General features: G+C 37.6%; 1 protein-coding gene across 2 annotated transcripts in view; it reads left to right on the plus strand.

Moving 5' to 3' along the window:
- The window catches only part of Snca (synuclein alpha), a 97,606-nt gene that overhangs the window by 20,559 nt on the left and 62,248 nt on the right, over positions 1-14,799 (plus strand). The gene's annotated exons all lie outside the window — the stretch shown is intronic.

Genomic DNA, 14,799 nt, shown 5'->3' on the forward strand with positions numbered 1-14,799 from the left:
TTCCTCTTCTCCTGGGTCTTTGTTAAATGATACCTTCCTTGAAATGCCTGACTTATTTAAAGTTGGAACCATTCTTACCCATGAAAACCCTAATCTTTCTACTCTTATTTCTTCTTATTCGATAAAGTGTCATTGTATTTAAAATAAATTAATAATTTACTTATTTTGAGTATGTTGTTTAGTTTTCCTTGTCTAGGTAGGCACTATCATAATGTAAATATTTATTTTGTTTGTTGATACTTCATGTGCCTAGGCAAGTTACTAACTACAAATTCAGCACTTACTAAGTGCTTATGAAGGATAGAAAGAATGGAGAAATGACAATTTTCTGAGTATTAATAATCATATACATGCTATTAAAACCTTTGGCTATTGACTGATTCAAAAGTTGTAATCAAATGGCTTCTGAAGAGGAAATGATAAAACCCAAAAGAAAGACACTTTCATCTGTGGACAGATTATCTCAGTCTCTCTTTCTCTATCTCAATCATCCTAGGTGACAGGATACACTTCATGGATAAAGGACTGGGAAATCCATAATGTACTTTCCACAGCCAGTTCCATTGTTAGAGCAATTAAGTGTAATCCCAGATAATCTAGGGAGTGCTCAGAGAAGTGCGTTGCTAATGTGAACACAGGACTAATCAACTCAGCTTTGTTTGAGTGTAATATGCTATTGTAGTAACCTTGTTTGTGGTAATAATTATATTAATGCCTATTTTCCATCTGAAATTGTAATAACATGTTTATCTTTACCATATTTCAAAATTTAAGAGACATCAGTTTAGTATCGAGGAGTCTAGAATGGAATTGTAGGTTCATTGACAACCTAATGAAAAAAAGGGAACTCCTTGTCTGAAAAATACATGACCACACACATGCACCAAAGCACCAAAGGAAGGCCATCAACAGACCCTCAGTTTAAAACCAACCCCTGATCATACAGTGAAGAATGTGGGATTTGTAGAAGGGAAGTGAGTCTCAGGTTCCTGGAGCAGCAGGAGTTACCTGATGACCCTTGCACACATCTATCTGCAGTATCCCTTGCCTAGCTATGACACCAACACACACCTTCCTTTGTCTATAGACTAGGTTGAGCAATACTAGAGTTAGTGGAAAAACTTATTGCTTCAGAATGTATACAGGCCAGGACGCATGTCTCATTCCATTTCCCACTTTGCCTGCATTCAGAATACACATTAAAAGTCACAAATGGTTTGTTAAAAACAGTTCACATTTTGTCAACTCGGACTCGTTTTCTACCTGTTAAAATACCAGTCCTTAGCTTAGTATTCTAAAGTAGAAATCTAACAATGTTACAAAATGAAACATTTGCAGATATCTCTCCTAGGGGAATTAACTGTAGGTTCCTAAAATTTTCTAATATAAAAATGAAGCCATAAACAGAAATTGCAGTAAAAAAAAAATTGGGATGAAACCCAGTGGGTATGTGGTTAAATGGTTGATCTTCGTAGCACACGGGCCATTTGGTAGCGATGAAAGCTTATGTTATGTGCCAAAGCCCCTTTCTTATGCAATGAGGGAGCTCCGAGTGCTGCTATTTTATCAGAAACCTGATAAAGCCCAGTCAGGCATTGAAGCTCTGAATAGGTCTCATCACTCAGGGAATACTCACATAAAAGCCAGTGAGTATGGCTGTATTTCTTGATGCTATACATATCTAGAGTTTAAATAGAATTGAATTTGTTTCTAATGAAATTTGAGATATTTTATTTCATCTTTCAGATTCTAGTTAAAATTATCTTGGTGAAAAGAAACAAGCACATATTCCTTTACTTTTTTTTTTTTTTATTAAATTGGGTATTTCTTATTTACATTTCAAATGTTATTCCCTTTCCTGGTTTCCAGGTCAACATCCCCCTAACTCCTCCCCCTCCCCTTATATACAGGTGTTCCCTTCCCCATCCTCCCCCTATTACCTCCCTTCCCCGCAACAATCATATTCATTGGGGGTTCAGTCTTGGCAGGACCAAGGGCTTCCCCTTCCACTGGTGCTCTTACTAGGCTATTCATTGCTACCTATGAGGTTGGAGCCCAGGGTCAGTCCATGTATTCCTTTACTTTTTTAACTGATTGTCAGTGACCCCATTTGGCCCATTTATAAGAAACTTGGAGAAGAGGGATTGGACCAGTAGTGCTCATACACAGCTGTCTAATAGAAGGAATTATCCACACTGTATTTTTTGGTTGTTGGAGTCTCAAGGATCAGGAACATTGGGGAAATCTAGAGTGACCTTGGATATACCCAGCATGCTTTCTGAGGGTATTTGTCCTATTGCTTCCTCGATGATAAAGGAACAGGTACACTTTCTTCTTCCCTTCCTTTCTTCATATTTGTGCCTTCTTGTTTGGAACTAATTAGTAACAGTTCATTCTTGGTCCTATTATTTTGTAATTTCATCTCTGATTTGCGGTGCCTAAGGTAATATTTGTCCCCAGCTTTAATAAGGTACTATTAGTTAGAGAAAATTGTATTTATCTTCTAACACATGTTAACAGCACAGTGTTATGTCAAATACTCATACAACCCAAAGTGCTTGTAGCATTCAAGATAATTAACATAATCAATGCCTTAAACGACTTTTTCTCTTATTGTGCTAACAGTCAGGTATTATTAACTGCAGCAACTGTGTCACATGTTAAGTTTCATGGGTATTCCTTCCCTCCTCTCCCCTTACCCTTGATAACTTATGACCTACATCTTGCCATTTCTTCCCATTTCTTAGCCTCTGGTAGCCACCATTCTAACCTGTTTCTATGGATTGGATGTTATTTTAGAATATGTTCTACATAGAAGAGAGATCACAAAGTATGTACATTTGTGTATCTGGTTTATTTTGCATTATATAGTGTCCTCAAGGTTTATCTATGCTGTGGCAAATGTAATTATTTCTCTATCTGTAAACACATTTTGAGGACTGAATAATATTGCATTTGTACACATCTTTTACTCTAACTACTCTTTTTTTGTAAAATTTTTATTGGATATTTTATATATTTACATTTCAAATGTTACCCCTTTTCCCAATTCCTCCCGCTCCCATACCCTTCTCTTTTCTTCTATGAGGATGCTTCCCCTCCCATCCACTCCCATCTCAACACTCTGGCGTTCCCCTACACTGGGGCATCAAGCCATCACAGGATTGGTACCAGACAGTGCCTTCCTCTGCTACACATGCAGCTGGAGCCAGGGATCCCTTCATGTGTACTCTTTGGTTGGTGGTTTAGTCCATGGGAGCTCTGGTGCGGTCTGGTTGATTGATATTGTTGTTAGTCATAGGAAGTTGCAAACCCCTTCAGCTCCTTTGGTCCTTTCTCTAACTCCTCCACTGGGATCGTGCTTAGTCTGATGGTTAGCTGCAAGCATCCTCATCTGTATCAGTAAGGCTCTGGCAGAGCCTCTGATGAGACACCCATATCAGGCTCCTATCAGCAAGCACTACTTAGCATCAGCAATAGTGAATGGGCTTGGTGGCTGCATATGTGATGGATCCCCTGGTAGGGCAGATTAATCTTTTGTTTGTTTCCATATCTGAACTATTGTGAGTGGTTTCTTTCTTTATACCTAACAACACGATTATCAGACAATTTGGTATCTGGGATTTTAGTGTTTAAGGAAGTTGCATACAATCTTGGTAATGACTCAGTTATATTCCTAGCATCTGGTGCTCAAACTTCCCTGTTCTCTACATCTTTGTTATTCTTGCTGTGAGTTGTCTTTTGATGACTAGTCTAATGGATATAATCATTGTGGTTTTGAATTGTATTTACTTAAGGGTTAGTGATGAATGGTTTCTGTATAGCCTTTGGTTATTTGTATATCTTCTTTGATAAGTGTCTATCCAGCCAATTAATTCAGTGTGTGTGTGTGTGTGTGTGTGTGTGTGTAAATTTTTATTGGGTATTTTATGTATTTACATTTCAAATGTTATCCCCTTTTCCTAGTTCCCCCTCTCTCCCATCCCCCCTCTATGTGCAACTATGAAGATGTTCCCCTACCCCTTCCTGCCTCCTTACCCTGACATTCCCCTACACTGGGGGGGTCCAACCTTGGCAGGACTAAGGGCTTCTCCTCTCATTGATGCCCAACAAGGTCATCTTCTGCTACTTATGCAGCTGGATATGTCTATGTGTACTCTTTGGATGGTGGTTTAATTCCTGGGAGCTGTGGTTGGTTGTTATTGTTTTTATGGGGCTGCAAACCCGTTCAGCTCCTTCAGTCCTTTCTCTAACTCCTCCAGAGGGGACCCCATTCTCAGTTCAATGGTTTGCTGCTAGCATCCGACTCTGTATTTGTCATGCTGTAGCAGAGCCTCTCAGTAGACATCTATATCAGGTTCCTGTCAGTATGCACCTCTTGGCATCCCCAATAATGACTGGGTTTGGTGGCTGTATGTATATGGGCTGGATCCCCAGATGGGGCAGTCTCTGAATGGCCATTCCTTCAGCCTCTGCTTCAAAACTTTGTCTCCGCATCTCCTCCTATGAATATTTTTGTTTCCCCTTCTAAGAAGGACTGAAGCATCCACACTTTGGTTGTCCTTCTTCTTGTGCTTCATGTGGTCTGTGGATTGTATGTTGGGTAATTTCGAGCTTTTGGGCTAATATCCACTTATTAGAGAGAGCATACCATGTTTGTGTGTGTGTGTGTGTGTGTGTGTGTGTGTGTGTGTGTGTGTGTGTATAATTGGGTTACCTCACTCAGGATGATATTTTCTAGTTCCATCCATTTGCCTATGAATTTCACGAAGTCATTGTTTTTGATAGCTGAGTAGTACTCCATTGTGTAGATGTACCATATTTTCTGTATGCATTTCTCTGTTGAGGGACATCTAGATTCTTTCCAGCTTCTGGCTATTATAAATAAGGCTGCAATGAATATTATGGAGCATGTGTCCTTGTTATATGTTGGTGAATCTTTTGGGTATATGCTCAGGAGTGGTATAGCTGGGTCCTCAGGTACAACTATGTCCAATTTTCGGAGGAACATCCAGACTGATTTCCAGAGTGGTTGTACCAGCTTGAACCAACAGTGGAGGAGTGTTCCTCTTTTTTCACATCATTGGCAGCATCTGTTATCACCTGAGATTTTTATTTTAGCCATTCTGATTGTTGTGAGGTGGAATCTCAGCGTTGCTTTGATTTGCATTTCACCGATGACTGATGATGTTCAACATTTCTTTAGGTGCTTCTCAGCCATTTGACATTCCTCAGTTGAGAGTTCTTTATTTAGTTATATAACCCATTTTTAATAGGGTTATTTGATTCTCTAGAGTCTAACTTCTTGTGTTCTTTGTATATATTAGAGAATAGCCCTCTACCAGATGTAGGATTGGTAAAGATATTTTCCCAATCTGTTGGTTGCCATTTTGTCCCGATGACAGTATCCTTTGCTTTACAGAAGCTTTGCAGTTTTATGAGGTTCCATTTGTCGATTCTTCATCTTAGAGCATAAGCCATTGGTGTTCTGTTCAAGAAAATTTTCCCAGTGCCCACGTGTTCTAGAGGCTCTCTTTCCCTCTTTTTCTTCTGTTTGTTTGAGTGTATCTCATTTTATGTGGAGGTCCTTGATCCATTTGGAGATGAGCTTTGTACAAGCAGGTAAGAATAGCTCCATTTGCATTCTTCTACATGCTGACCATCAGTCGAACCTGCACCATTTGTTGAAAATGTTATCCTTTCTCCCCTGGATAGTTTTAGTTCCTTTGTCAAAGATCAAGTAACCAGAGGTGTATGGGTTCTTTTCTGGGTCTTCAATTCTATTCCATTGATCTACCTACCTGTCTCTGTACCAATACCATACTGATTTTATCACTACTGTTTTTTAATACAGCTTGAGGTCAGAGATGGTGACTTCCCAAGAAACCAAGTTTTTATTTGCAAGTGTTTACTTATTGGAGCAAGCTTCTGGGCTAGGGGTGGTGGCATGTGTCCATTAGTTCATCTTTAGAACTCCATCTGGTGCAGCTGTGCAGACTCTGCGTGTGTTTCCTCAGGCTGTGTGAGTTCCTATGTGTGTTGGTCCTGCCATGTTTAGAAGGCCTTTATTCCCTGCTGTCTTTCATTCCCTCTGGCTCAGACACTGTTTTGCTCATTTTTAAACCAAGTTACTTGCTTTCTATTGAGCACTGAACAGATACACAATTTGCAAATTGTTTCTTCTTTTTACAAGTTACTCCTATATCTTGATAGTATTCTAATTAGCCGTGGAGAGGCTGTCAGTCTGAGGCTCAGACCAATGGGGAGAAATTTTCCTTTATGCTTTGTTATATCAGTTTTCAGGTATTAAATGTTGTGTTTGGGCTTAGGCCTGCTTTCTGTTTTGTAATTGGCTGTTCAGTTTCCCCAATGATGTCTATTGAAGACTTCCCAGAGCCGCCTTTCCCATTGTGTGCTTTTGACACTTTTGGCAAAGCTTGCCTGCCGTCAAGTCTGTGGGTTTACCGTTCTCTGTTCCAGTGCATACATTGTGCCAGTATAATGCTGTTCTGGCTACTCTGGTTTTGTAACAGATTGTTTTGATCTCGCATTCTGATGCCTCCAGGTCTGAGCTGAAATTCTGGTGTTATTGCTTGTTGCTCAAGGTGGCTTTGGATATTTAAAGTCCTCTGATTTGACTCTTGCGGGTTTATGGTTTTTGTCTATTTCTGTAAATTGTAGCACTTTTAATTTGGGGAGGAGTCACATCCCAACTCCAAGCCATTTTGGCTATATTGGTGATTCTTCAGATCCATAAATACAGGTTTTCTTCCCATTTACCTCTGCCTTCTCATTCTTTAAAATGAATGTTTTATAATTTTCAGGTATTTAGGCTTTAAAACATGCATCAAATTTATTTCTATGTTCTTTTTTGTTGATAGTCTTGACACTTTTGACACCATTTAACTATAATGAATCACTGGTTTCTTTCTTAGGTAGTTAGATATCTGTATAAAACTGATTCTTAGTTTTGCACATTAACTTCATATCTTGAAACCACTTTACATGTTAATTAGTTCTATTTGATGTAATGTATATATCAATTTGCACATATAAAATACATGTATATGTTATGATTGTACTATAAACAATCAGCCATAAACACTTAATGATATGAAATATGGAAGATTTTATGAATGACTCAGTAATAGGCAGACCTGATCTACAATGTGCTGTGTGTAAAAGCTTATCAGTTGCTACAAACTTAGTAAACTTACTAAACTCATTTAGTGGAAACTGACTAGTATGCATTGGCACAAATAAAAGCTAGTAGTGATATTATGTACAACAGATAAAACTATTAACCCTTTTGACAGAGAAAGTTCTGGTTGTACCAAGAATGTTGAACGTTGGACGCCACGTTGTTGAGTAATGGCACAGTGTTTACAATGCAGAGTTAATCACTGAGCATCTGTCTGGGACATCTGACCTGTCTGTCTTTTATAGCTGCTTAATGGTGTTCTGTTTGAGCCTACTGTTCAAATCAACCATTGCTAAATAAATGGATATCTCTAGTTCAATTTAGAGTGCTCTGAAAAGTTGTAGCCAGATGTTTAAACATGTTTTAAAAAAGGTGTGAATGGACTGAGTCAGTTTTGGAGTGTGCTGCCTTGTATACATGATATTACCCTGCCTCCCATCCTGTCCTTTTAGGTACATCCTATCTACATGGTAAGTCATAGTTTTCACACAGGTAAGCTTGATGTACCAAGAAAAGGAGTGTTCGTTATTTTTCTCCAGAGTCAGAAGGTAGTTCTGAAACTTGATACTTTTGAAACTTTCATCATTAGAATATAAATAATGTTTGAAATCCTCAATTTCAAGACAGAATAAAACACATGCCGTCTATAATTATCTCTTGATTCAAAAGAAGGTAGCTAACTAAAGGGAGAAAGAACAGTGTCATATTTGGCATGGGCTTTAATGATAATGACATTCTTCTCCCTTCTTCCTGTTGGCATGATTGATGTGTGCACTGTTGCCCAAATTAACTCTTAAACCCTGAAATCAAGCTTGATCAGATGACATACACTGCCTCTAGCTGATTCATTTTATCACAATCTCACAAAGAATCCACAGGCCATAGGCAAATGGAGTAGCCTCAGACAACTATTTTAACCATAATATATTACCTGTTTAGACACGAGAACACAAAACTGCTTTCACTCCAGTTCTAGGTTCAGTGGTTTATAATCTGACAGCATGAAATATTCACAACACAGACATTGAATAAAAATGTTCAAAGTCTAGACAATGGATTTTGTGGTTTACAAGAGAAATGCACTGTAAGGCCTGCATGGCAGTATGACTTTAAGCATACCAGTGGACAAATACAGGCTATACTATGCAACCAGTTTATTTCTTCACAAATGCTGGCATAGATTGACCCTCTAACAAGTGCTACATAAGAACAATGACTATAGTGTCATCAATTGTTATTTTTTAAATTTTTATTGGTTATTTTATCTATTTCAAATGTTATCCCCCTTCCCTGTTTCCTCTCCACTAACCTCCTATCCCATCCTTGTCCCCCTGCTTCTATGAGAGTGCTCCCCCACCCAGCCCCCTCGCACCCTGCCAACCACACTCCCATCCACTCACTCCCACCTCACTGTCCTAGCATTCCCCTGTGCTAGGGCATCGATCCTTCTCAGGACCAAGGGCCTCCCCTACCACTGATGCCAAATAAGACCATCCTCTTCTACGTATGCAGCTGGTGCCATGTATCCCTCCGTGTGTACTCTTTGATGGGGGTTTAATACTTGGGAGCTCGGGGGGGGGTGCCTGGCTGGTTGATATTGTTATTCTATTTGGTTTTATTGTTCACATGTGAACATTTATTGCTACTGTCCTTTCACATAAAACTATTGTGTAATATCTTTGATAGGGTTTCATTTGAACTGCTATCATTATATTTAAGGTGATTTCAAAGTTAAGGATTTTATTAAATTTATTTATTAAAGGGATTAAAAATGATAAACTCATCTTCACACACTCCTACAGTCAAACAAGTTAACATGCTTGCAATCTCACAGAATTACTACTCTTTATTTTTTAGTAACAGAAGCTAAAAGTTACTTTCTTGGAAAATTACTTGTATATACTCAATATGACATATTGTCTTTACATACCTGAGGTCTCCAGACTTACTCATATAGTTGCTTGTATTCTTTTTAATGTCTTTCCACATCTCACTTGTATTTGTAACAAAGTGGCAAAATCTTCACATGGGGACAGAACCTGATTAAAATATGTTTGCATGATAGTCACTAGTCTTATCCAAATTCAAAGAGTAAGAAATCATTTGATTTGTTCCTTTTTTGCATGGAGGCTTTGATTCTAATCCCATAGAAACATAGCTTGTATTGTTACTTATCAAAATAAATGTCAGAAAATATTCTATACTTTTCCAAATATTCAACAATACACAACGATTCAGGATATAACACAATTATTGATATTTCCCTTGACAATTTCAGGAGTAGAAATAAAGTGAATAAGACTTGTTGTGTTGGCATTGGAATATATCATCATGAAAATTGGAAGTAGATGACATATATCATCAATCTATTAGGTGAATATAAATTGTCAATTCTGATGTAAGGTAATTACTCCATATTTTTTATTAATGACTTTTATTAACACTTTAATATTTAGGTATACTTTAAGGATCCACCCTACTTTCTGGTGTAGTAGAATCATTAAATGTATTTATAACATTTTCATGGTAGTATTTAATTTCCATTAAAACAAAAAATGTAGTCTGGAATCAGTTGAATAGAAAATGATGAAATAAATGAAAAATGGGAAGAATTAAGTTTATTTCAATTTCCTTTATACCTTATCTTTCATTATTATTTCTTATTAAAATAATCTGACTAATTTATTTGGAACTCAGTTCACACAAATGAATACAGTTGCAGGTCTGTGTATTTGAGGAGTAAAATGAAATTTAGATTTTAACTATACTTGTGAGGCGATGAGTTTGAAAATTCACAATAACAAACCATCAGCAACACACATTCTCTCTCTCTCTCTCTCTCTCTCTCTCTCTCTCTCACACACACACACACACACACACAGACACACAGACACACACAGTTCTTTCTATTTGATTATTGAAAGTTGACACAAAAAATGAGAATAAAATTTAAGTATGTTATATGATTTCCTGTCATACTACTTTGGAGAATGCATACTCAGTTTAGCTTTGACATTTCAGGTTTTGTTCAGTGGATTGTATGTTATTTGTTAAGTCTCTGGGGGTAGGCATGTGCTTCCTACTTGTGCCACCAAGCTTGGAATTAATCAATCTGTTAAACAAAGTCTAAAAATTACTAGAATATTTCATCTTTAATTTTACAACATATGTAATTCAGATACCTTTCAAAATATCTCTGCTAGAACTTCTAGAATCGCTTATAGCAGCAATCATCTGTCCATGGAGGACAGCCACTGTAACATTGAGACGAAGATAGTTCATACATGTTCTGGTTAGAGCTACTTCATATCTGCTACTCAACCCATTTTGACCACCATCTGGTCCTGGCCTTTATCCCCAGTGTCTGGTTTCTATGTCCTGTTTGCTCAGGCATATAGAAATTGTGGCTGGGTATAGATGACAACTCTGTTCGTCATGGAGTGTGGCATTATTCTCATCTCTTTCACCATGCTGGATGAGGTCACCACACTGCTTTGAGCACTGACATTTTTATCCATGAAATAGAATTGCTGAATGAAATGAGCTCAAAATGTTTTGTATCTCGATTCAGTGGCTTGAATTCTAGGCCACTTGTTTTTCAATTATTCATCTCCAGCCCCCTGGCAACTCATTTAACCTTTCTAAAGAAGAGCTTGTCCTCTGTAATTGGCCAGCCAACTGCAGAGTTGGAGTGAGAAGGAAATGTGGCAGCAAAGACAATCAATCAAATGGATTGTAGCATAATTGTGGTATTTGTCAGTACAGAGCCTGATGTTCACATTTATATCTTTGGTTTACACATGTGATTATCGCAATCGTTTTTCTTAATGGTGTGGTTTGGCTTTGTTAAGTGGTTTAACACTGAAAGTAATATACTTCAGAGAAGAGGTCACTTTATTTGGCTTAATAAAATTAGTCACATCCCTTGATTTAGTTTTTTTTCTCATGTTGATGTGATTAAATTCCTCTGACTTAAGCAATATAAAGTAGAACGGTTTTCTTTGACTCATGATCATGGGTACAGTCTACCATGGCAGGGAAACTGGGGCAGCAAAAACTTGAAACATCAAGTCACTTAAGAAAAGAAAAACCTAGTCAAGTGCAGAAGGTGTTGAATGCTAACAGTTCAGTCATGTGCTCTTTTTATACAATTCAAGATCCTAGCCTAGGGTATGGTGCCACTCACAGTGGACTGGTTTTTACCAGTTCAGTTATCTAATCAATATAACCTCTTACAGGCATTTCCAGAGGCTAATCTACATGATTCTACATCTCATCAAATTTACAATTGAGGCTAGCAATAATACATTTGTTACTTTTTCTTAAATTTCTCAAAACCACTAGGTTTTATTAAATGTTATCTTCATGTTATAATTGGAAAGGGTTCAGTTCAAATGACTTTGAGAAACACTGGTATAAACAAAGTTTTAAAAATTATCTTTTAAATTGAAAAAAAAAAACCAAGTACTTAGTATATTACAGGGGCAATATAAGACACTTTTCTTTCTTAGTGCCTCTTCGCACCATGCATAGAGAATAATTCTAAATGTTCATGAACCACAAATAGGAGATGGCTTAGATAATGACCCTCCTCACTCTGCTTTCCTCCTCTTAGTAATAGCTGTTTTGGATCCCAGATAAAAGGACATTCAGAGCAAGCAAATGAATGATAACTCAGCAGGTTATATCATAATCTATTTTTTGGAGACAGTTTTTAAAACATTGTGAAAGAAGGACAAAGAAATATTCCCTGTCTTCCTGTGAGGTTTTGCATCAAATCCTGGAAAATATTCTGATAGCCTAGATGGTGAGTGGTCCATCTAGACCAACTATGAAATTGGCATCCTCTTCATCTCAACCCCTTTCCTCCCAGACATTATAGAGGAACACACAGAAATGGTTTCCTTGTGCTAATTCAATTTGCTAGAAATTCTAAAAGTGGGAGCTGTCCCATAGAGAAACTCCACACAGACCTTCAAGAGATCTTACCTAAGGTCTATTGAACATAGGACTATGGTTCTGCTGAGAGGAGAAGCAATAGACACACAGAGTGCTCTTGCTCTGGCTGGTGTTTGGTAGTCATTCCAGACACCTCAATAGCTCTGTGACCACTCTTCTATGTGCTTGAATGGTGCCTCACTGGTACAGTCCCAACCTATGGCCTTTGGAAGGAGAGCTTTCTCCCTGCTCTTCTCTCCCTTGTGGTGAGCCAGCCTACACTTCTTTCCAAGACCTAATTCGAACCCAGATAACCTAAGAATTTGTCATTGAAGTGTTGAATATCAGGAACTGAGGTTGGTGTGGGAAGGGCACACTGCTTTCTACTGTGCTCACATGTTGAGAATCTCTGTGACACAGGTTAAGAATGTATTGATGGAAGAATCCCTGGGAACACACAGGACACTGGTGGAAAAGCACAGCAAGTGCTTCTCCACTCAGTGTATTTTGAGTCCAAGAGTTTAACAGTTCTAGATTTAGATATAAGGTTATTTATCAAAACATTGGTAATGATACATTTCTTAAATGCTAGAAGCTTGGCAATAGCCACTGGGCCAAATACATGATGGCTTATCCTATGTAATAATTACTTGAACAGAAAGGTGCAGAAGAGTAATGGATGGCATAATATGTTGCTCTTGCTTCATTAAGTGAAAAGACAAGACAATGAAAAAGTAATAAAATTTGTAAAACTTTTGTTCTTAAAACATACATACACATATGTGTGTGTGTTTCTAAGTGCTATCTTCATTTAATTACAAGTAGAAATTAAAGATATAAAATGTTTTTGTATGTTTCTAAATTTCAATTAAATTGACACATAAAGTCATTTTGGCAGTGAAGGACTTGAAATTATTAATATGGCTGTGACCATTGATGTTTATTCATTTACTATCCACACATGCATGTGTTGACCTATCTAATTCATATTATGTGTTCAACACTGTACCAAGTATTATAAGCGTAGTGATGTAGAAGATTGATTTTGGGGACCCAGTGCATTGACATCAATCATCTTGTCTCCTTCTAGTATGTAATGAGATTTCTCTTGTGAAGTTCTGAAGCTTTGGATGATTAAAACTTCCTAGCTGGAGTAGTTTTTTGTTATATAGTACTCTTGGTTATAAATATCAAATTAATATGAAATACCATTTTGTCAATTCTCTTTCCTGTTGGCTAATGATAATTCCATGACATATCCAAATATCAGAACAAAATATCTTGAACAAAAATATCTAAATATCAAAATATCTTAAACAAAAACTTTCTAAGCGCATGGATTATATTGCCTCAGTGGTTAATTTTTGGCTTATGTATATTTGACAAGAATTTCTGATCTTTTGAACCTTGATAATTAACTGGCTTTGCTGATTCTTATCTTTGGACTCGGAGAGAGCTGTCCTCATAGTCAGTATGTGCTAGGGTCACTAAACACATTCAGTTGGGTAATTTATGAAACACAGAATTTACTCATCACACTGTAAAACTGGTAAAATCGGAGATCGATGAGTTTAAAGTCCTGCAGGATCTCATCTTTGTTCGAGGATGGCATCTTGTTACTGTATCTTGGAGGGGAGGTTTTACAAGGTGGATAGAACTGAAGTGGTAAATTTGTCCCCTTATACCCTGCTATTGGACCACAAATCCCTCATGGCACCTTATCTATAAAGGGCCCTACCTTGTAATGCTGTTATATTAGTGATTGCATTTCAAGTAATGGGTTTTGGGGATATTTGGGTCATAATAGCTATTATCTTTATTTTCATGTACCATTTGAATGTTAGCTTCTTCTCTTTATTAATAACATTCACAGTAGGGACAAATCCCTGTCTTACATATCATTCCCCATTTGCTTGTTATCCTGTTTGGTAAGGCACAAAAAGCCACAAAAGCACATTCTGGAACTTCTCTATTATTACACTCCCAGTAGTTAGACACATCTATAGTGTATTGGTTTATTTCAGAGGTGAACAGGAATCTCATGTATATTGTGGGAGTTTTTGAACTATACATGTTTATATTTGAAAGCATCATTTAACTGTGGGTTTTCCTTTGGAAATAATGCCTTCCAAAACAATTTTCCACATCTCAAATCCAAATATACCAATGATTTCCTGTAGCAATTAGATCATAAATAATAAAATGAAACTGAGGTAGACTCAAAAAAGATTTCATGTTCCTTCCACCTTTACTGCCTTTAACTGGCTAGGCAGGCTGCCTTTTTAAAAAGAACAAAGTAAATTCCTTGGAAAGGAACACTATGGTTTACTCAGTGACAAGAGAGAGAGAGAGAGAGAGAGAGAGAGAGAGAGAGAGAGAGAGAGAGAGAGAGAGAGAATACACATGCACACATAGCTCTCTCTCACACAGAGACAGACACACCCAGACACACACACACACATACACACACACACACACACACACACACACACACACACACACACACACACACACACACACACACACTGAGAAGGTATGTTGAGGACCGTGAATGAAACTATATTGATTGACAGGACCGTGTGCCTTTGTCACTGGACTCTTCATTTGAGTGGAAACCTGCAGGTCCTGCTGAAACCCTGGGCTGTTTGAATTCTTCAGCA

The sequence above is a fragment of the Rattus rattus genome, chromosome 6, assembly GCF_011064425.1.
Source record: "Rattus rattus isolate New Zealand chromosome 6, Rrattus_CSIRO_v1, whole genome shotgun sequence".
NCBI lineage: Eukaryota > Metazoa > Chordata > Mammalia > Rodentia > Muridae > Rattus > Rattus rattus.